The sequence below is a fragment of the Heptranchias perlo genome, chromosome 6 (assembly GCF_035084215.1).
Source record: "Heptranchias perlo isolate sHepPer1 chromosome 6, sHepPer1.hap1, whole genome shotgun sequence".
Lineage (NCBI taxonomy): Eukaryota > Metazoa > Chordata > Chondrichthyes > Hexanchiformes > Hexanchidae > Heptranchias > Heptranchias perlo.
This window is the reverse complement of record NC_090330.1, coordinates 49,739,968-49,762,127: the sequence shown is the minus strand read 5'-3', so window position 1 is coordinate 49,762,127 and position 22,160 is coordinate 49,739,968.

The window sequence follows — 22,160 nt, the reverse complement described above, 5'->3', positions numbered from 1 at the left end:
ACGTGTCCACCCATGCCACCAGCCTGTTTATATCCTCTTGAAGTCTATCACTATCCTCCTCACTGTTCACTACACTTCCAAGTTTTGTGTCATCTGTAGATTTCGAAATTGTGCCCTGTACACCCAAGTCCAAGTCATTAATATATATAAAAAAAAGCAAAGGTCCTAGTGCCGGCCCCTGGAGAATACCACTGTACACCTCCCTCCAGTCCGAAAAACAATCGCTCACTGCTGCTCTCTGCTTCCTGTTACTTAGCCAATTCTTTATCCATGCTGTTACTGCCCCTTTTATTCCATGGGCTTCAATCTTGATGACAAGCCTATTATGCGGCACTTTTTTCAAACGCCTTTTGAAAGTCCATATACACCACATCAACTGTCTTGCCCTCATCTACTCTCTCTGTAACCTTATCAAAAAACTCTATCACGTTAGTTAAACATGATTTGCCTTTAATAAATCTGTGCTGGCTTTCCCTAATCAATCCACACTGGTTCCAGTGACTGCCAATTCTGTCCCGGGTTAGCGTTTCTAAAAGTTTCCCCATCACCGAGGTTAAACTGACTGGCCTGTAGATGCTGGGTTTATCCTTACACCCTTTTTTGAACAAGGGTGTAACATTTGTAATTCTCCAGTCCCCAGGCACCACCCCCGTATCTAAGGATGTTTGGAAGATTATGGCCAGTACCTCCACAATTTCCACCCTTACTTCCCTCAGCAAGCTAGGATGAATCCCATCCGGACCAGGTGACTTTAAGTACAGCTAGCCTTTCTAGTACTTCCTTTTAATCAATTTTTAGCCCATTCCATATCTCAACTACATCTTCCTTTACTGAGCCTCTGGCAGCATCTTCTTCCTTGGTAAAGACAGATGCAAAGTACTCATTTAGTACCTCGACCATGCCCTCTGCCTCCATGAGTACATTTCCTTTTTGATCCCTAATCGCCCCCACCCCTCCCCTTACTACTTGTTTACTGTTTACATGCCTATAGAAGACTTTTGGATTCCCTTTTATGTTGGCCGCCAGTCTATTCTCATACTCTCTCTTTGCCCCTCTTATTTCCTTTTTCACTTCCCCTCTGTACTTTCTATATTCAGCCTGGTTCTCACTTGTGTTATCAACCTGACATCTGTCATATGCCCTTTTTTTCTGCTTCATCTTACTCTCCATCTCTTTTGTCATCCAGGGAGCTCTGGCTTTGGTTGCCCTATCTTTCTCCCTCGTGAGAATGTACCTAGACTGTACCTGAATCATTTCCCCCTTAAAGGCCGCTCATTGTTCGATTACAATTTTGCTTGCCAATCTTTGATTCCAATTTACCCGTGCCAGTTCTGTTCTTATCCCACTGAAACGACCCTTATCAAAGTCACAAATGACATCCTATGTGACTAACCGTGATAAACTATCCCTCCTCATCCTTCTTGACCTATCTTCAGCCTTTGACATGGATGACCACCATCCTCCTCCAACGCCTCTCCTCTGACGTGCAGCTGGGTGGACTGCGCTCGCCTGGTTCCATTCTTATCTATCCAGTCATAGCCAGAGAATCACCACGATGGTCTCTTCCCGCTCCCGAACTGTTATCTCTGGAGTCCCCCAAGGATCTATCCTTGGCCCCCTCCTATTTCTCATGCTGCCCATCGCCGACATCATCCGAAAATACGACATCAGATTCCACACGTACGCTGACAACGTACCTCACAATCACCCCCTTCGACCCCTCCACTCTTTCTCATTTGTTACATTGCTTGTCTGACTGAGCAAAAATTTCCTCCAACTAAATATTGTGTAGACCGAAACCATTGTCTTTGGTCCCCACTGCAAACTGTGGGCGGGGGGACAGTGGAGGTTAAACTAATTTGGGAGGGGGATGGGCACCAGGATGTAGCATTGGAAAGGAGAAACAAGGTATGCAAAGGATTGGGACAGAAAGATAACACTGGAGCAAGAAATAGTATGGTAGTAGATGGGAACAGACTAGGAGGGGGTACAAGAAAGTCTAAAATAGGTTTGCAGTGGATGTGTATAAATGCACGAAGCGTGGTAAACAAGGTTGAAGAGCTGCAAGCGCAAATAGCCACTTGGGAATATGATGTAGTGGTGATAACGGAGACCTGGATCAAAAAAGGACAGGATTGGGTACTAAATATTCCTGGATACAAGGTGTTCAGGAAAGATAGGGAAGGGAAGAAAGGAGAGGGGATGGAACTATTCATTAAGGAGAATATTGCAGAGCTGGAGAGAGAGGATCTCCTGGAGGGGTCAAGGACAGAATCTATTTGGTTAGAGTTAAGAAACAATAGAGGTGCCATTACACTACTGGGTGTATTCTAGAGGCCACCAACTAATGAGAAGGAGATAGAGGAGCAAACTTGCAGGGAAATTACAGAAAGGTGCAAAGGCATAGAGTCGTGATAACGAGGGATTTCAACTATCCTAATATAGACTGGGATTGCAACAATATAAGGGGCAAAGAGGGAGAGGAATTTTTGAAGTGTGTTCAAGAGAGCTTTTTTGACCAGTACGTTTCCGGCCCAACGAGGAAGGAGGCATTGCTGGACTTGGTTCTGGGGAATGAGGCGGGCCAAGTGGAGCAAGTTTCAGTGTAGGAACATTTACGGAGCAGCGATCAGAGTATCGTAAGGTTCAGAATAGCTATGGAAAAGGACATGGGCCACTCTAAAGTAAAAATACTCAATTGGAGGAGGACCAATTTCAGTGGGATGAGAACAGGTCTGGCCCGGGTACATTGGAATCAAAGATTGGCAGGCAAAACTGCAATTGAACAATGGGCGGCCTTTAAGGAGGAGATGGTTCAGGTACAGTCTAGAAACATTCACACAAGGGAGAAAGGTAGGGCAACTAAAGCCAGAGCTCCCTGGATGACAAAAGAGATAGAGAGTAAGATGAAGCAGAAAAAAGGGGTGTATGACAGATGTCAAGTTGATAACACAAGTGAGAACCAGGCTGAATAGAGGAAGTTCAGAGGGGAATTGAAAAAGGAAATAAGAGAGGCAAAGAGAGAGTATAAGAATAGACTGGCGGCCAACACAAAAGGGAATCCAAAAGTCTTCTATCGGTATGTAAACAGTAAATTGAGAGTAGGAGGAGGGGTGGGGCTGATTAGCGACCAAAAAGGAGATCTACACATGGAGCAGAGGGCATGGCCGAGGTACGGGGGTGGTGCCAGAGGACTGGAGAATTGCAAATGTTACACCCATGTTCAAAGAAGGATGTAAGGATAAACCCAGCAATTGAAGGCCAGTCAGTTTAACCTCGGTGGTAGGGAAACTTAAAAATCAAATACAGTATTGTACCTTACGTTGGCAGAATTCTCATTTGGTGACATCTGCTCTGTAGGGCTGTCGATGAGATAACTCAAGCAATTAGAGCACCTGATGTTGCATTGGAAAACTTGTCAGAAAATTAACTTATTCAGTTCCATGTCATGACTAGGTCAATCTTCAGTATCCTGGGGCTTAATTGGCTGAAAAATATTCAAACAACCGGCGACCAAATTAGAAAGAATTGGTCTCAACTCAGAAGTGAATGTCAGAACTCTGGAGTAACTAGAAACATACAACAACTTAAAATAAAATAAAAATAGATGGTAAAAATATGAAATAATGTACAAAAAAGTAAAGAGAGATGACAGAATATCGAGATAGGACAAAAATACAAGGGAAATAGAGCAGAAGTAGTCCTTGAAAGTTTTTATTTTTACTTAGGGTTTGTAAAAAGTTCATTTCAGTAATATTACACTTGAAAAGCATTATTACTGTAATATGAGAGAATTTTTTCGTGTCTTGATATGTGACGTGAAATTTTATAAAACTGACTCACCTACAGGGAACAGAATTCACTAGAGATACGGGTACAATACACCACAGTGCAAGAGTTAGAGACATGACGGAAAACTTGGTTGAAAAGATGAATTTTGAGAAGGCTTTTAAAGTTGGAGAGAGAAGTAGAGAGGTGAAGGGCTTTAGGGAGGGAATTCAATAGAGTAGGAGCGAGGTGACTGAACGCTCTGCAGCATAAAATGGTGATGTGGTGAAGGGGAGGGTAAGCATAAAAGGCCAGAGACGGGAGACCAAAAGGTGCAGGAGGAGAATCAAAGCTGGAGGTGGTTGCAGAAACAGGGAGGTCATGGTGGGATTAGATTCATAGAAAGAATCAGAGAAAGATTACAGCACGTAAGGAGGCCATTCGGCCCATTGAGTCCGTGCTGGCTCTATGCAATAGCAATCCAGCTGGTCACACTCCCCCGCCCTATCCCCATAGCTCTGCAAATTTTTTCATTTCAAGTACTTATCCAGTTCCCTTTTGAAGGCCATGATTGAATCTGCCTTTACTCGCTGTGTGAAAATGTTTTTCTTCATGTCACGTTTGGTTCTTTTGCCAATCACCTTAAATCCATATCCTCTGGTTCTTGACCCTTCCGCCAATGGGAACAGTTTCTCTCTATCTATTCTGTATAGACCCTTCATGATTTTAAATACCTCAATCAAATCTTCTCTCAATCTTCTCTGTTCCAAGGAGAACAACCCCAGCTTCTCCAGTCTATCCACATAATTAAAGTCCCTCATCCCTGGAATCATTCAAGTGAATCTTTTCTGCACCCTCTCTAAGGCCTTCACATCTTTCATAAAATGCTGTGCCCAGAACTGGACACAATACTCCAGTTGTAGTCGAACCAGTATTTTATAAAGGTTCATCATAACTTCCTTGCTTTTGTACTCTATGCCTCCATTTATAAAGCCCAGGATCCCGTATGCTTTTTAAACTGCTTTCTCAACCTGCCCTGCCACCTTCAATGATTTGTGCACATGTACCCCAAGATCTCTCTGTTCCTGAACCCCTTTTAGAATTGTGCCCTGCACTTCATATTGCCTCTCCTCGTTCTTCCTAACAAAATGTATCACTTCGCATTATTCTATGTTAAATTTCATCTGCCATGTGTCCACCCATGCCATCAGCCTGTCTATATCCTCTTCAAGTCCATCACTCTCCTCCTCACTGTTCACTACACTTCCAAGTTTTGTGTCATCTGTAGATTTGGAAATTGTGCCCTGTACACCCAAGTCCAAGCCAGGGACCAAAAAAGAGATCTACTCATGGAGGCAGAGGGCATGGTCAAGGTACTAAATGAGTACTTTGCATCTGTCTTTACCAAGGAAAAAGATACTGTCAGAGTCTCAGTAAAGGAAGATGAAGTTGAGATACTGGATGGGCTGATAATTAATAAAGAGGATGCACTAGAAAGGCTGGCTGGACTTAAAGTAGATAAGTAACCCGGTCCAGAGGGGATTCATCCTAGCTTGCTGAGGGAAGCTGCTTTTCTTGATATATATATCAAGCTGACTCACCTACAAGCTGACTCACCTACAACCGCTCACCGCTACTCTCTGCTTCTTGTTACTTAGCCAATTCTGTATCCATGCTGTTACTGCCCCTTTTATTCCATGGGCTTCAATCTTGATGACAAGCCTATTATGCGGCACTTTATCAAATGCCTTTTGGAAGTCCATATACACCACATCAACCACATTGCCCTCATCAACCCTTTCTGTTACTTCATCAAAAAACTCTATCAAGTTGGTTAAACACAATTTGCCTTTAACAAATCCGTGCTGGCTTTCCCTAATCAATCCAAACTTGTCCAAGTGACTGCGAATTCTGTCCCGGATTATCATTTTTAAAAGTTTCCCCAGCGTCGAGGTTAAACTGACTGGCCTGTAGTTGCTGGGTTTATCCTTGCACCCTTTTTTGAACAAGGGTGTAACATCTGCAATTCTCCAGTCCCCTGGCACCACCCACGTATCTAAGGTTGTTTAGAAGATTATGGCCAGCACCTCTGCAATTTCCACCCTTACTTCCCTCAGCAAGCTAGGATGAATCCCCTCTGGACCGGGTTACTTATCTACTTTAAGTACAGCCAGCCTTTCTAGTACATCCTCTTTATTAATTATCAGCCCATCCAGTGTTTCAACTTCATCTTCCTTTACTGAGACTCTGACAGTATCTTTTTCCTTGGTAAAGACAGATGCAAAGTACTCATTTAGTACCTCGACCATGCCCTCTGCCTCCATGAGTAGATCTCTTTTTTGGTCCCTGATCGGCCCCACCCCTCCTCTTACTACCTGTTTAGTTGTAAACAATTTTACAACACCAAGTTATAGTCCAACAAATTTATTTTAAATTAAATTCCACAAGCTTTCGGAGGCTTCCTCCTTCGTCGGGCGGATGACGAAGGAGGAAGCCTCCGAAAGCTTGTGGAATTTAATTTAAAATAAATTTGTTGGACTATAACTTGGTGTTGTAAAATTGTTTACAATTGTCAACCCCAGTCCATCACCGGCATCTCCACATCATGGCTACCTGTTTAGTGTTTACATGCCAATAGAAAACTTTTGGATTCCCTTTTATGTTTGCCGCCAGTCTATTCTCATACTCTCTCTTTGCCCCACTTATTTCTTTTTTCACTGCCCCTCTAAACTGTCTATATTCAGCCTGGTTCTTACTTGTGTTACCAACCTGACATTTGTCATATGCCCCTTTTTTCTGCTTCATCTTACTCACTATCTGTTTTGTCATCCAGGGTGCTCTGGCTTTAATTGCCCTACCTTTCTCCATAATACATACCATTCCATAATAAAAGATGAGGACAAGGGCCGAGAATGACGATTACCTAGATTTGATGATTTGGCAAATACTGAACTGGAAATCAGGTGGTTTGGGAAGAGCACCAACCTGACCTTTAGTGCACTGACTCCATGTGTATTTCTGGTGTCAGCCTCACTACCATAGAATCATAGAAAATAGGAGCAAGATTAGGCTATTCGGCCCTTCTCTGCCATTCATAATGATCATGGCTGATCGTCTAACTCAGTACCCTGTTCCCGCTTTTTCCCCATTCCCTTGATCCCTTTAGCATTAAGAAATATATCTATCTCCTTCTTGAATATATTTAATGACTTTGCCTCCACTGCCTTCTGTGGTCGAGAATTCCACAGGTTCACCACCCTCTGAGTGAAGAAAATTCTTCTCATGTCGGTTCTGTGACCCCTGGTTCTGGACTCTCCATCCATTGGGAACATCCTCCCTGCATCTAGTCTGTCCAGTCCTGTTAGAATTTTATATGTTTCGATGAGATCACCTCTCATTCTTCTACACTCTTGTGAATAAAGGCCTAGCCGACCCAATCTCTCCTCATACGTCAGTCCTGCCATCCCAGCAATCAGTCTGGTAAACCTTTGTTGCACTCCCTCTATGGCAAGGACATCCTTCCTCAGATAAGGAGACCAAAACTGCACACAATACTCCAGATGTGGTCTCACCAAGGCCCTGTACAACTGCAGTAAGACATCCCTGTTCCTGTACTCAAATTCTCTTGCAATGAAGGTCAACAAACCATACACCTTCCGAACTGCTTGCTGCACCTGAATGCTCGCTTTCAGCGATTGGTGTACAAGGACACCCAGGTCTCGTTGCACCTCCCCTTTTCCCAATCTATCACCATTCAGATAATAATCTGCCTTTCTGTTTTTACAACCAAAGTGGATAACCTCACATTTATCCACGTTATGCTGCATCTGCCATGTTCTTGCCCACTCACTCAACTTGTCTAAATCACATTGGAGCCTCTTTGCATCCTCCTCACAGCTCACATTCCACCCCAGCTTTGTGTCGTCTGCAAACTTGGAAATGATACATTCCGTTCCCTCATCCAAATCATTGATATATATTGTCAATAGCTGGGGCCCAAGCACTGATCCCTGCGGTACCCCACTAGTCACTGCCTGCCACCCGGAAAAAGACCCATTTATTCCTACTCTCTGTTTCCTGTCTGTCAACCAATTCTCAATCCATGCCAGTATATTCCCCCCAATCCCACGTGCTTTAATTTTGCACACTAACCTCTTGTGTGGAACCTTATCAAAAGCCTTCTGAAAATCCAAGTACACCTCATCCACTGGTTCTCCCCTATCTATTCTACCAGTTACATCCTCAAAAAACTCCAATAGATTTGTTAAGCATGTTTTCCCTTTCATAAACCTATGCTGACTTTGTCCAATCCCATTAATGCCTTCCAAGTGTTCTGTTTTCACATCTTTTATAATAGACACTAGCATTTTCCCCACTACTGATGTTAGGTTAACTGGTCTGTAATTCCCTGTTTTTTCTCTCCCTCCTTTTTTAAATAGTGAGGTTACATTTGCCACCCTCCAATCTGTATGAATTGTTCCAGAGTCCATAGAATTTTGGAAGATGACCACCAATGCATCCACTATTTCCAGGGCCACTTCCTTTAGTACTCTGGGATGTCGATTATTAGGCCCTGGGGATTTGTCAGCCTTTAGCCCCATTAATTTCCCTAGCACTATTTTTTTACGAACACTGATTTCCTTCAGTTCCTCCCTCTCACTAGTCCCTCGGTTCCCTAACATTTCCGAGAGGTTATTTGTGTCCTCCTTTGTGAAGACAGAACCAAAGTATGTGTTTAATTGTTCTGCCATTTCTTTGTTCCCCATTATAATTTTCCCCATTTCTGACTGTAAGGGACCTACATTTGTCTCCACTACTCTTTTTCTCTTGACATATTTATAGAAGCTTTTACAGTCAGTTTTTATGTTCCCTGTTAGTTTACTCTCAATGTCGGTGACAATTTTCAACATCCAAGGCAAGTTGAAAGGAAATGTGATTTTACACTTTGAAAAACCATAAAGTAATTTGGTCAAAAATACCTGTAAGAATTTCAGGAAGATACAGAATGGCACAGCTCTCTATTGGAACAACTCTCCTGCAAGAAGTTGGGCAGAGATGAAGGATCTTCTTCAACGATGAGTGCTGCAAGACCTCAAAAAAGCAGGCCAGAGAGAATAGGAGCAGGTGCCAGAATGTTTCATTGCCATCCCTATCATTCCACACTTAGAGGAGCAGTGTCACAGAAGTGTAATGACCTTACTAGGTCAGCCAATGTAGATGAATGTACCATTATCTTCCAATAATGCAGTGCACTAAGCATGTACGCCATTTACAATTACCATCCTTTCACACCCAAAATAATCCTCCCATCTAATGCTTATGCATCTGTATGTCATCACTATACACCGTGGGCTGCATGTGAACAACTAGATATCATTTGGCCATCAGTATTTGTCATCGTGATATTGGGAACTTCTTGCTTATTGAACGCTGGTTGCAGGAGGAAACATTCCATAATAAAAGGGAAAGATCAGGAGGAGGACCTCAAATAGATGTCAATTTATCCCATATAAGGATGAAGTGATATCAATCTTCGTTAAAGAGTTCAGAGATGGTGTCAGAGATGGAAAGTTGGAAGCTGGTGCCAGCTGTAGGCTAATGCAAGTTTTGTCCTGATCTTCCTTCTCATCCTAATCTCTTATTCACATATCTGCACCAAATCATATGCTGAACCACTTTGCCTTGATACTCCTTATATTGAAAGCTTTATCTGAAAGCTCCTAATAAGGACAGATTGTAACCCTAGACTGTCCACTGACATCTACTACAAGACCACCAACTCACACAGCTACCATGATTATACTTTTTCTCCACCCCTCTTCCTGTAAGGACTCCATTCCCTTCTCCCAATTTCTCTGTCTCCATTGCATCTGCTCTGACGATACCACCTTCCACACCAAACCTTACGAAATGTCCTCCTTTTTCCTTAGCCAAGAATTTTCCTCCATCTTAGTAGACAGGGTCCTCGACCGTGTTCATCCCATTTCAGGTACTTATCCCTTCTGCTCCCTTCCAGAACAATAATAGGGTCCTCGTTGTCCTCACCTCCCACACAATGGCAGAGGATTATCCTCCGCCATTTCTATCACCTCTAACATGATCCCATCTCCAAACACATCTTCTCCTTTCAGTATTCCGAAGGGACCGTTTCCTCCGTGACACTCTGGTCCGCTCCTCTATCACCCCTAAAAACTTTTCTCCTTCCCCTGGCACCTTCCCATGCAAATGCAGGAGATGCAATACTTGCCCTTTGAGCTAGACCCATACCACTATCCAGGTGAGACAGTGATTTACTTGTAATTCTTCCAATCTAGAATACTATACTCGCTGCTTACGATGTGGTCTTCTCAATATCAGGGCAACGAAACATAACTGGATAATCGCTTCCCTGATCACTTATGTTCCGTCTGCAAGTACGACCCTGACTTTCCGTTCGCTTGCCATTTGAATTCTCCGTCCCACTCCTACTCTGACCTCTCTGCCCTTGGCATCCGACACTGTTCCAATGAAGCTCAGTAAGTTCAAGGGACAACACCTCATCTTTCTACTGGGCACTTTACAGCCTTTTGGTCTTAACAATGACTAACAACTTCAGACCTTAACCACAGCTCTCATTGGGCAGCAGATGCTGGTAACCTAGGATGGGTGTACCAGCACATCTGGGAATCGGAGAGGTTGTGGACTGCTGCTTGGAATGGGGATCTCCTAGTGGTATATGGCTTGTAGGGTAGTCTGTGTCCCTGGTGTTTATCTGCCTTTTTCTCCGCCACACTCCTGCGCCACTGGAGCCTTCTCCACTTTGCCAGATTTTCCATACTTCCCTCCTCTCTGCTATTCTGCTGTAACCATTTACACAACCTCTGGGGCTCGGATACATCTTTTGTATCTCTAATTTCTCACATTATTGCTTCCTTTTGTCTTGCACTGTTATCGCTTCATTTAATCATTTCTTGTCTTCAACCTAATAACATACCATTCTTTTTTTTCTCCAGGCCCCTTTTTTCCTGGCTGTGTTCCTCCTTATAAATAAACTGTAACAATAAACGGTTCTGATGCAAGGTTATCTCTCTTTCTGCTGATCTGTTTAGTGTTTGCAGCATTTTCTGCTTTTATTTCACATTGTAACCCTGTTCCTCTTCTGTTTTATTCGATGTTTCACATTAAAGAGAACCAGGGCCTCTGTGCATCTGGCCACTCCAACACTTCGGTACAGATACCATCACAAACTCTTCCTCTCCTGATCGCCAGTCCGGATACATGCACCCTGGAGGATTCAGAGAATGAGTTAGTGGAGAGTGTATTGGTGAAGGCACATGGCATGAGTGAGCAGGAGCTGGTGGTGGGGTTAGAGGAGGAGCAGAAACCTGCTTACCAGAGGGCCAGCTTGCATTCTGGAGCAGTTGAAGAGCTCAAGAATAAGGACCTCAGAGCACTGTATTTAAAAGTAGGGATGTTTTCAGAGCATTAAGCATTGGTGCAGGAAACCCAATCTCAACTCCAATTGCTTGCTTTATAACAAATCAGGTGGATCTTAAGGCCTCATTACACCTCTTCTCCACTGCAGAGTTTGGATGCTGGAGAGGTATCAGCCAGGACTGCAGTGGTTTCTGACGAAAGGTCATCGACCTGAAACATTAATTCTGTTTCTCTCCCCACAGATGCTGCCTGACCTGCTGAGTGTTTGCAGCATTTTCTGTTTTTATTTCAGATTTCCAGCATCCGGAGTATTTTGCTTTTATTTTACTGCAGGGGTATCGCTGATCTCCAATCAACCAACCTGAAACTATGTTCTTGCTCACCAATGCAGGATTGTCCTGGGTAACAAGATCATGTGATTGGAATCACATATAGCAGCACATTAATAGAAGAATATCCCTTCTGATAAAATTTAGGGGATTCTTATAAAGGGTCTTCAATGCAACATGAGTTTTATGAATCACATGCTGTATGTGGGATAATTTATGAAAGCTCACTGCTCATTCTCATTTCTTGGCAGAGGTCAGAAAGAAGGATATAATTTGTGAAGTCCACCTGAATAAAGTATACGTCACCTTCTTGTTGTAGTTGTGCACTCTGGATTAACTAAGGTCACCTGAAGCTGCTCGGAATGACTAACTAGGATAAAAATTCAGTGATGTGGTCATTTGACAAGCCTGGTCTCCTTGCTGAAATGGCTGTCAGTCTGTGGCCAGCAGCTGGTGTAACTCACCAATAGCCTTTGAAGGAAAAGTGTGGCCTTCTAATGTACTGACTTTTAAAAAAAATCAAGGTAGGACCTCTGAGGTGTATAAACTGTATGGAGTGGGTAGCGATTTGTTGGAAGCAAGTATCTTTTGTGATGCTTCTCCAATGTGGTGTCTTCCATATCCTCCTCCTCTTCATAACACATTAAGTGGATCATCGAAGGGAATTTCAGTTCTCCATTCCAAAATGTAAATTTCCCAGAACACGCTGAAAATTGGCAGAAGAACTCTTACCACCGCTTTTATAGTGGCGGTGTTTCCCGACCTCTGGTTAGGGGCATTAATTGGGGGAAACTGTGGAGGCAACTTGGCCACGACCACATGTACAAGGCTCAGGGCGGACAAATAATAATGAATAACAGCTATCTAGGAGTAAAATTCTGGTGGGTATTTGTTGGGGTGGAGTTACAGAGCTAAGCACAAAGTCCTAAATTTCTCTTAATGCTGCAAAAATGAGAAGGAAAATCCAGCTCCCAGTTTCTAGCTACTACATTTTACCTTGATGGATAAAATGTTTATTTTTTGATAAAAGAAAATAATCAATTAATTTTCAGGACATTTTACATCAGGAATCATTTAGATAATTGAACTCTTCAATGCCATCTTTGTGAGACATGGTGAATGAATGCAAATTTTATTGGTAGTTTTGACTAATTGTCAGGGAAAAAATTGTGACTGACAGTCAAACTGGTTCATCATCAAATAAGAAATGCATGGTGAAAAAACTACATTAAAAAGTACCAGATAATATATGATGCATTTTGCGTGCTTAATATATAATTTCATTACATTACACTGAAAATAATTATTGCCCATTTGTTTGCAGGCTTTTTTTGTTTATGCTTTTGTATACATTACTGTTAAATTTGGGGCACGGAAATCTGATAACTGTCTCTACATTACCATTTGAAACAATTCTTAGGATTGGTATTAGTGATAGATATACAAAAATCCATCAGGCTTTCCTGATGGCTTAGTGGATTAATAGAATGTATAGCTAAGCCACACAGACCAGAAAAGTATCACATTTGATCTATGGCTAGGGTAACAGTAGGGCATGGGGAATTAAACTGGCCCCTGTGTTACTGGGTTAGGGAGGGGAAAACTTGCCAGCGTCAATGCTCATGATTCCTATCTTGCTGAACCTGTATGTACGTGAATGTCGGGTGGAGACATTATTGTTCTCTGCTGCAATGGTCCCATTCTAAATTCACACATGAATGGCGCTTGGGCAGGGTACTGAAGAATAGCCAATATTATTGGTCCTGCACCTCAGCCAGGAGTCAATACCTTCAGAAAAGGAGGAAGGAAAGGAAGAAAATAGGTGGGAAAAAAAAGCATAAAATCAATTATATACCAATCGCATGACAGTCACTGCATTGTGATTGATTATTCTGTGATTAAATATGACGCAATGTTTTAACAGTGGGTATGGCTGTGAAGATATTGATGTATTCAGTGACCTAATGATGGGCCTATTCACAGTTCACTCTGAAAACAATCAATTTGCTTATTAGTTTCAAATCAAGCATAGCGAGCTGAGGTGCTTAATAAAAGTTTTTGAAAAGAACAGGAAAAGACCATACATTACATCAAGCCTGCAGCAAAGTGACATGGTGCAGCCAAGCTCACCATTGACCCACCCTCAAATCATGCAATTTCCATGGTAAGGCAAACAAAAACTGAAAAACAAACATTCAGGCGAGTTTAGAGATACTGGAAAATTCATCTGCGAACTCCAACTGTAATAAAGGGAAGCTTTAGAAGTCTGCAGGAAACCATAAATCCTTCCAATCCCAGCTAACCTGCAACTCTCCCTCTATAACTGGAAATGTCCTCCTCTTTCTGCCCCTGTATCCTTACTGGGGTATAGCACCATAGGCACTGGCCATCCTTTAGTACTGCACCCAAATGCCGAGTCCTCATTTCTCAGTTACTGTCCAGTTTCCTTTTGAAGGGCTGAGGGGAATCTATACTCACCACATGCTTCTGTAATCTGGAAAGACCTCCTAATATCTAATCTAACTCTTTGCCGAAGGATTTTACCCACATGCGCCTTGTCCTACTATCCCAACCATCTCAAATAGCCTATCCAACAGGATAGAATCTAATTCCTTCATTGTTTTAAAAACCTCAATCATATCCCCTCTAAACTGGTGTTTCTCTGAGGAAAACAGCCCCAACTCCTGGAGCCTATCATGATAACTCAGAACCCGAAGACTGAGTATAGTTTTGGTCACCCTCCTCTGCACAGCTCCAGAGCCTCAATGTCCCGCTCACATAAAGTGGGAACTAAAACTGGACAATGCGCCTCTACCAAAGCCTTGTAAACCAAAGTACATTGTTCTTAGTTTTACATTGTATTGTTCTGGCAATACAACCTGAAACCCAATTTGCCTTCCCAATGGTCCAGTTAACTACTTGTGCACCTTTAACAATATGGGCATCATTTTAGCACCCACTATCGGGTGCGTTCCTGGCTGGGGGTGGGGGAGGCTCCGAAAATCGGGGATCCCAGAGCGGGTTCGGAGCCCGGCTCCATCCCGCCCACTTCCGGGTTCCCCACTGACGTGCCGGCGTGCGCGCGCAGCCCCCGCAGGTGGGAATACCGCAGGCAATTAAAGCCAGCGGGATGCCACTTGAAAGTATTTATGTTGCTTGTTAGGTCGTTTACAGACCTGATTGAGCTGTTTTATTAGGAGGGGTGGGATTTTACACTGAACTGAGACTGTTTCCCATACTGGGGGAAACACTCCCAGTTTAAACGGAGGTGTTGCAGCCAGCAGTTGTGGCAGCTGCAAAGGTGCATCCGACAGGTGCGGGGGGGGGGGGTGGTGGGGGAGACCCTTCACCATCGCAGGAGGCCACTCTGTCACATTGGACAAAGGTTGGCCTCCACCACCCTCCACCTAACAAGAAAATTCACCGACCTGGAACCACAACCCCGGTGTGAGGACACACTTACCTACCTTGCGGACCCCCTCAGATGTACATCTTCTGGATGGGGGCCGCCGTAGCTGCAGTCATGACCTCCTCGGAGGGCGAACAGCATCACCAGTCTCGCCGTCCATGCCGTCCACCTCTGACACGTGGAGCTCCACAACACAGTGCTGTGACACATCCACCTGTACAGCAGGAGGGCTACCGCAGAGAGAGATGCGTCGCAGAGGGCACTACCCTCGCCACAGGGTCCACAGACCGAGGCTCAGCTTCCTGGACCTCTCTGAGCAGCAGTGCACACGGAGGCTCAGAGTCACTCGACATGTAGTCGTGGACATCTGCAGCCTCCTTCATGCCGAGCTGCTCCCGGCTGGCCCGAGCACCATCTTCTTACCTGTCGCTGTCAAAGTCACCACTGCCCTCAACAACTTCTCCTCTGCATCCTTCCAGGGTGCCACCAGGGATATCGCCGACGTCTCTCAGTCGTCTGCACAAAAGAGCCCTGCAAATACACATACACCCACTCTGCAGTGACACAATGGGTGGCATCAGTTGTGGGTCTTCATAGTGACCCTCAGGAAAAGGCATTATTGCACAAACCAGACAAGACTCGCAAAGACGTGGCAGTAGTGGTGCCAATATAATATGTAATGTGAGTTGGTCAGAAATTCAATACAAGTAAAAACCATGACAAACCCTCAAACACCCTTGTGCATCTCCTTCATGCTCATGACACATTTGCCTTACGCTGCCTACTGCACAGATGTGATGCATGCCCTGTGGCTGCAGCACAGGTAGTGGCAGGTTGAGTGAGGCTGACCGTGAAAGAGATGCACGAGAGGGTGAGTATGAGATAGAGCCATGAGATTGTATGAGGATTGGGTTGAGTGGTAGTGGCGGGATGAGTACTGGCGAGGTGAGTAAGTGCAGGTAAGATGAGGATAAGCTTTGAGTGGGTATGAGGGGTGATGTGACAGAGTAGTGTTGGCAGTGCAGAAGGAGATGTGGGGTGGGGGCGGTGATGTGGCAGATGGAGTGTAGGGGAATGAGTAAGTGTACTCACTTTGGCTAACCTACTGAGGTCATTGGAGCGCCTCCTGCACTGTATGCAGGTGGGCGATATGTTGGTGGTGCTGGTGACCTCCTCTGCCACCTCGAGCCAGGCCTTCCTGGTGGCAGAGGCAGGCTGCTTCCTCCCGCCCGCCGGGGTGAAGATCTCTGTCCTCCCCCTCCTCCTCACCCCATCTAATGATACCTGGAGTGAGGCATCATTAAACTGGGCTGCTCCATGCTGTAATTTTTTCTATTTGTTGCAGCATCTGTCAGTGGAGGACTGCCCCTTTAAATAGAGCTCCTCCAGCTGACAGAGCTTACTGCGCATGCGTAGTCCGCCCAACGCGCAGATCAGCAGTGGGGAACCCGGAGGAGCAGGTAAGTGGATCCAATTAGGCTGCGATCGCACGGGGGGTGGACTGATTTCACCGGGCGCGTTACCCACACGCCCATTAGCCCCCCCCGCCGCGAACCCGCAGCCCTGCTAACATCGAGCCCTATATCTCTACCTTGATCCATGACCTTGAGCAGTTTAATCTTGGTAGAAAATTATGACAAGATCCATTGTGATATAAAATATATAAATTCTATCAAAAGAAAACATTGAGTAATGTGTGATTGGGAAGTTTATGATAATCAAGTAAATTATGATAGAATTTTAATAATGAAATGATTTCATTGCATTGGTTGTGCAGATTTATGGTACTTAGGCTTTGGAAGTTCAGTACATCAATGATTTTTTATGTTATTTACATGTAATAATGGATATTTTAAAGTCATTCATATGACAAACTTATGCTAGGTCATGTTAAGTGAGATTTTAACCTATCAAAGAAGCTTGGAAGCAGGTCATTGATATGCTTTAGCTGATGTCTTTCAAACCATTCCTGGTACGGGACGGGAACGGGGTGAGTTCAGGTCAGATGCCCGTTTTACACCCTGTCCAATTTTATCCTCCACTGGAGTCAATGGAAAGTAAAGTCGAGTGAGGTGTAAAACGAGTTTCCGACCCAAACCTGCCGCGTTCCCGATGGGCGGTTTAAGTTAAAATTCCCTATGAATCTGAACATTCAACGTGCCAGTGCTTTCAGTTAAAGCAGTCCTATTGTGTGTTTTTATCCATAGCCATTAATCTATGTATATTCTTAAAACTTAAAAAAAATACAAGTGATACACAATTTAAATGTAAACTCCTACATTAGTGGTCTATAATCAGCATCATCTGATTAAGTATGTATCTCCAAAACTCTGAAATGGAAAAGAAAATAGTCGCAACTCTGTGGAGAGCACAGGGTCAGATGACCAGGAATGGTTTGAAAGGCATCAGCTAGAGTGCATCGATGATCTGCTTCCAAGCTTCTTTGATTGTTAGAGATTTTCAGTGTTGCACTTCAGTGTAAGCAAAGATAATGGGCCATAATTTGCTGTCAAAATAATGGTGAGTCTAATGGTGCTTGTCGTTATTTATGCGTAAATGGTAAAGCAACTTTAGGTGAGGGGCAGATGCGCGGTTAAACTCAAAAATCCAAAAGTTGCTGTCTGAGATGCACCACTCCGCTGTTAGCTTCACGAAAACGGCATCTCATCATTGAAATGCATTGAATGGCATAGATGCAAACTAAACTCGCCATAGAAAGTTAAGTCTTGTCATTTCAAATCTAAGTACCCTTTTATTGACATGGTAAGTATTAATTACATAGAAACATAGAAAATAGGAGCAGGAGTAGGCCATTCGGCCCTTCGAGCCTGCTCCGCCATTCAATATGATCATGACAGATCCTCTGTCTCAATACCATATTTCCGCTCGCTCCCCATACCCCTTGATGCCTTTTGTGTCTAGAAATCTATCCATCTCCTTCTTAAATATATTCAGTGACTTGGCCTCCACAGCCCACTGTGGTAGAGAATTCCACAGGTTCACCACCCTCAGAGTGAAGAAATTTCGACTCATCTCACGCCTAAATGGCCTACCCCGTATCCTGAGACTGTGACCCCTCATTCTGGACCCACCAGCCAGGGGAAACATCCTCCCTGCATCCAGTCTGTTTAGCCCTGTCAGAATTTTATACGTTTCAATGAGATCCCCTGCCAATTACTGCCATTCAACCTCTCTGGCATTGAAAATTAACTATCACAAGTGTAGAATCTCATTCCTTCAGGTTTTAATTGTTGTTGGAGATTTTAAAAATGTAAAATGTAAAATTTTACCCTTCCTTTCTCTTTGTCTCTCTTTTAATCCAATCTTTTTCCCTCTCTTTATTTCTCTTTCTATCCCTGATTTAGCTTTGAATTCACACTTCCTTCTCAGTCCTTGCACTGTTAATTTCACAATCCTTCAATGTGATTCGTTAAGGAGCTACCCAGTTGCTTGCCCTGTTCACTCAGGTCCCAGATGCCCTGTTTTCCTCACTGCATCGTTATCAACTCGCACTTTCAGCAATTTGTCACACAAAAATGTTTAAAATCTAAACATGCAAGGGCAAGTCTAACTGATGGCATTTGCCATTAGATGCCCTGCCACACCAAAATATAACCCATAGTATTTGATTTTAGTGTTGATCTTTTCGGTCTGAATGGTGTAAAGAGGGATTTCCAAATGACCTATCAGAGCACTACTTTTACTGTATTCAGAGTTGCTGTGTTTCCCTTGCCATTCCTCAATTGTCAAGACTTGCAGCTTTGTGTATAATGATTAATGATGGAGCAGGACTGTGCAGTAACCTGATAGCGGGACTTAACTACTGCTGCTTTTCCCTGTGCCTGTGATATTGTCTTTGTGGATGACAGTCTTTGCTAAAGGTCATTAATGTTCATCTGAGTCGAACATATCATCTTCAAAATGTTACACACATGCATTCTCTCTGCCTCTGATGTCAAAAGCTATTTGAAAGAGGTTAGTGAGATGTGTACTTCAGACATATAGTTAGCCTCATGAAACCCTTGTATACTTAACCAATCAATAGAAGTTTCCAAAGCATGAGGCTACACATTTGCTTCTAGTTTTACTTCACAAATATTTTCATTGTGGAAAATTAGTGATGCAAATGTCTTAAATTACGTGAAAAGCTTTGGAAATGATGATTTCAGGTGAAGAGAAAAATTAAAGGAAACTGATTGATATGTACAATGGATTATTAGCGATAATTCTTTTTCATTTTAAACTGCACTTTGTTTTTCTTTTCAGGAGTATTCCTGTACATTAAAGAGAATTGTGACGTATCATCATTGTCTTGAATATTTAGTACATAAAAAAATCATTATCACATTGTATTCAGAATTTGATCAGGTCTTACTGCATACAAGAATAATTTAAATGCATGGATCATAGTTAATTGAAATTCCCTAGATACATGGGTTGATCTTTGCAGATCTGTATTATTGACAACTTTCCTTTGTGGTTTTGATTTTTGTCACAATTGCCAAGAATTGGGGAGAAATTCAACTTGCAGCGTCCCGTTTTGTGCCTGTAAATTGAGCATCAGGCTGTAAAATTTTGTGCTGTGATATGTCCCACCTGATCTGGACTAGAAGTTCGCTGGCCGCCATATTGGCTTGGGCGACTTTCGTCCTCCGGAGTGCCCGTCTGAAACAGGAGTTGCGATCCTTAAATATGTAAATCGGGGTCCTATGCCAGTTGTAGGCCTCTGAATGCGAAATTCAGGTATGAATGGATGAAGCTTGTACCATGCACGCTCTGTCTAGTTGTACTAGGTCTTGAGTGACCTAACCAGCGGTCCTTAAAGGGAGCACTGGAGGCTGCTCAAGAAAAGGCACAGAAGATCCTCAGTTTTTATTGTTGTGTGCCCGGGAGAAGCAAGAGTGCTCCTCCTAGGCCCACAAAACTTAGACCTGATGCCAGCGCAATTGAAGCCCTCCCCGACCTGACCTGCCAGCCAGCACCATGTGAAATTTCCTGCCCTCCCCAACTGTCCAGCTGCAGTGGGGTGTCGTTTGGTGCCTGCAGCTCACCAGTCGCATTTAAGTAAGCTGAATTTGGCTCGAGATCAGGCTAGCAAAGACCAGCGTGCAGAGTAATTGTTCTGCTGACTGCGCATTTATCGCCCAAACTCTTAAATTTTGACATATTTTCAATCTCAAATTTTAACTTTTTTTTAAAATCGCAAGTCTCAGTCCTCCCCTTAGCTGGAAAGCAACAAGGAGACACATAGGTAGTCAGCCAGCCAGTAAGGCCTGGGGTAGAAGTCTGGCCTAGCAAGGGGAAAAACTTCCTCATCTCAACTCCGGAGTTGGTCTGGATCAGAGGCTGAGCAAGAAAAGTTAGCAATCTGCTATTAGGGCTAGTGTGGTATATGTTTTTATCAGTTTTCTAATTCTCGAGGTGAATTCTGTAATTAGTAGAATCAAGGTGAGATTTGATTACAAATCTTTCAGTAAGAGCAGCCTTCTGATGCCATGTCTATCTCGGAAGGAGGGGGAAAAAATGTACTTCCAGGAGATGATCTGTCAACCGCAGCCCCCCTACCTCCCTCCCCCTCCTCCCCGTGACATTTCTGGCCCAGTTTGAGATGCAGATCCTGCGACAGATCCCGTCTAGAAGCAGACCATAGTTGAGCTGACCAACAGGCAGAAACCACCTGTGGCAGTCAATGGAAGTGTTATTTTCTTATTTGATACATCTTCTAATTATACATTGGTGATTTAACAGGTATAACCTAGAGCAGAATCTGGCAGGGAAGCAAGTTTTTGAAAGTGATGTAGGAGCTAACACCACATGTTGCAGCTGTACGTCAACAGTGCCAAACTGGGCATTTTACTTGTGGATTTGATTAAAAAGGATTAAAATTAACTGATGCTGCTGGGAAATAGTACATTATATATGCATCATGCTTGAGTTGCAAAGAGCATACAAGACAAATCTGCTACTGCATTCCACACCAAGGCATCACTCCGGCATTTTATTTGTTGTATCACAAAGGAATCAAACGTTCCAAGTAAAAATAAATCTGTATTCCTTCAATCTTGTTAACACATATCCTTCAATCCCAAAGTATTGGTTCATTCGCTGGTACGTAGAAAGAGTCTTCTACCCGCCACATTATATCACTGAGCATACTCCACTTCTCTACATTGAACTTCTACAATTGCATTCACCTTTTGCCATTCTGAATACGGTTTCACCTTCTCTATGGGGAAATGTGAGGTCATCCACTTTGGAACCAAGAAAGACAAATCAGAATAATTTTCTTAAATGGCGAGAGACTAGGAGCTCTGGAGGAGTAAAGGGATTTAGATGTCCATGTACAGAAATCATTGAAAGCTAGTGCACAGGTACAAAAAAAAAATCAAATGCTAATGAAATGTTGGCCTTTATCTCAAGGGGGTTGGAATTCAAAAGTGAGGAAGTGATGTTTTAATTGTACAGAGCCTTGGTCAGACCCCATCTGAAGTACTGCATTCAATTTTGGGCACTGAACTTCAGGATAGATGCGGTCTTGGAGGGCGTACAACGCAGATTCAACAGAATGATACCAGGGCTTAAGGGGTTAAATTATGAGGACAGGTTGCATAAACTTGGCTTGTATTCCCTTAAGTTTAGAAGACTGTAGATTCTAGGTCCATTCAAATTTTCAAGAATGAGATTGATTTTTGATGGGGAAAGGTATCAAGGGATATGGAACAAAAGTAAGGGAGTCATAGATGTGAAAATTGGCAGAATGATTTCAATGTTAGAGAATGCGGGATTAAGAGAGCAGTGACTGAGGTTTCCAGGACTGGTGATGCTGATGGACTTGGTTTCAGTGTTCAGGCCTTGGGGACTGATCAATTCAGCCAAACTATTGTGCAATTAATTTCTCACTGTCTCTCCTGGCTGTGCTTTGACCTTGCTCTTGGCTAGCTGTTCCTCATCAGATGAGGATTCCTCATGTTCACCGTCTCCTTCAGCTGCAGACCTCTCCGGACAGCTATATTGTGGAGGATGCAGCAGGCCACAATTACATGGGAGACTCTCCAGTTCATATTGCAGGGCGCCCGCAAACCTTTACTTTAGGAGCCCTACAATGAGTTTGATGATCCTCCTCGTGGGGGCATGGCTATGGTTATATCTGAGCTGCCCAGGCATGGTGGGGTTTTGAAGGGGTGTCATGAGCCAAATTAGCAGGGGGTAGCCCTTGTCCCCAAGCAGCCACCTCAGAC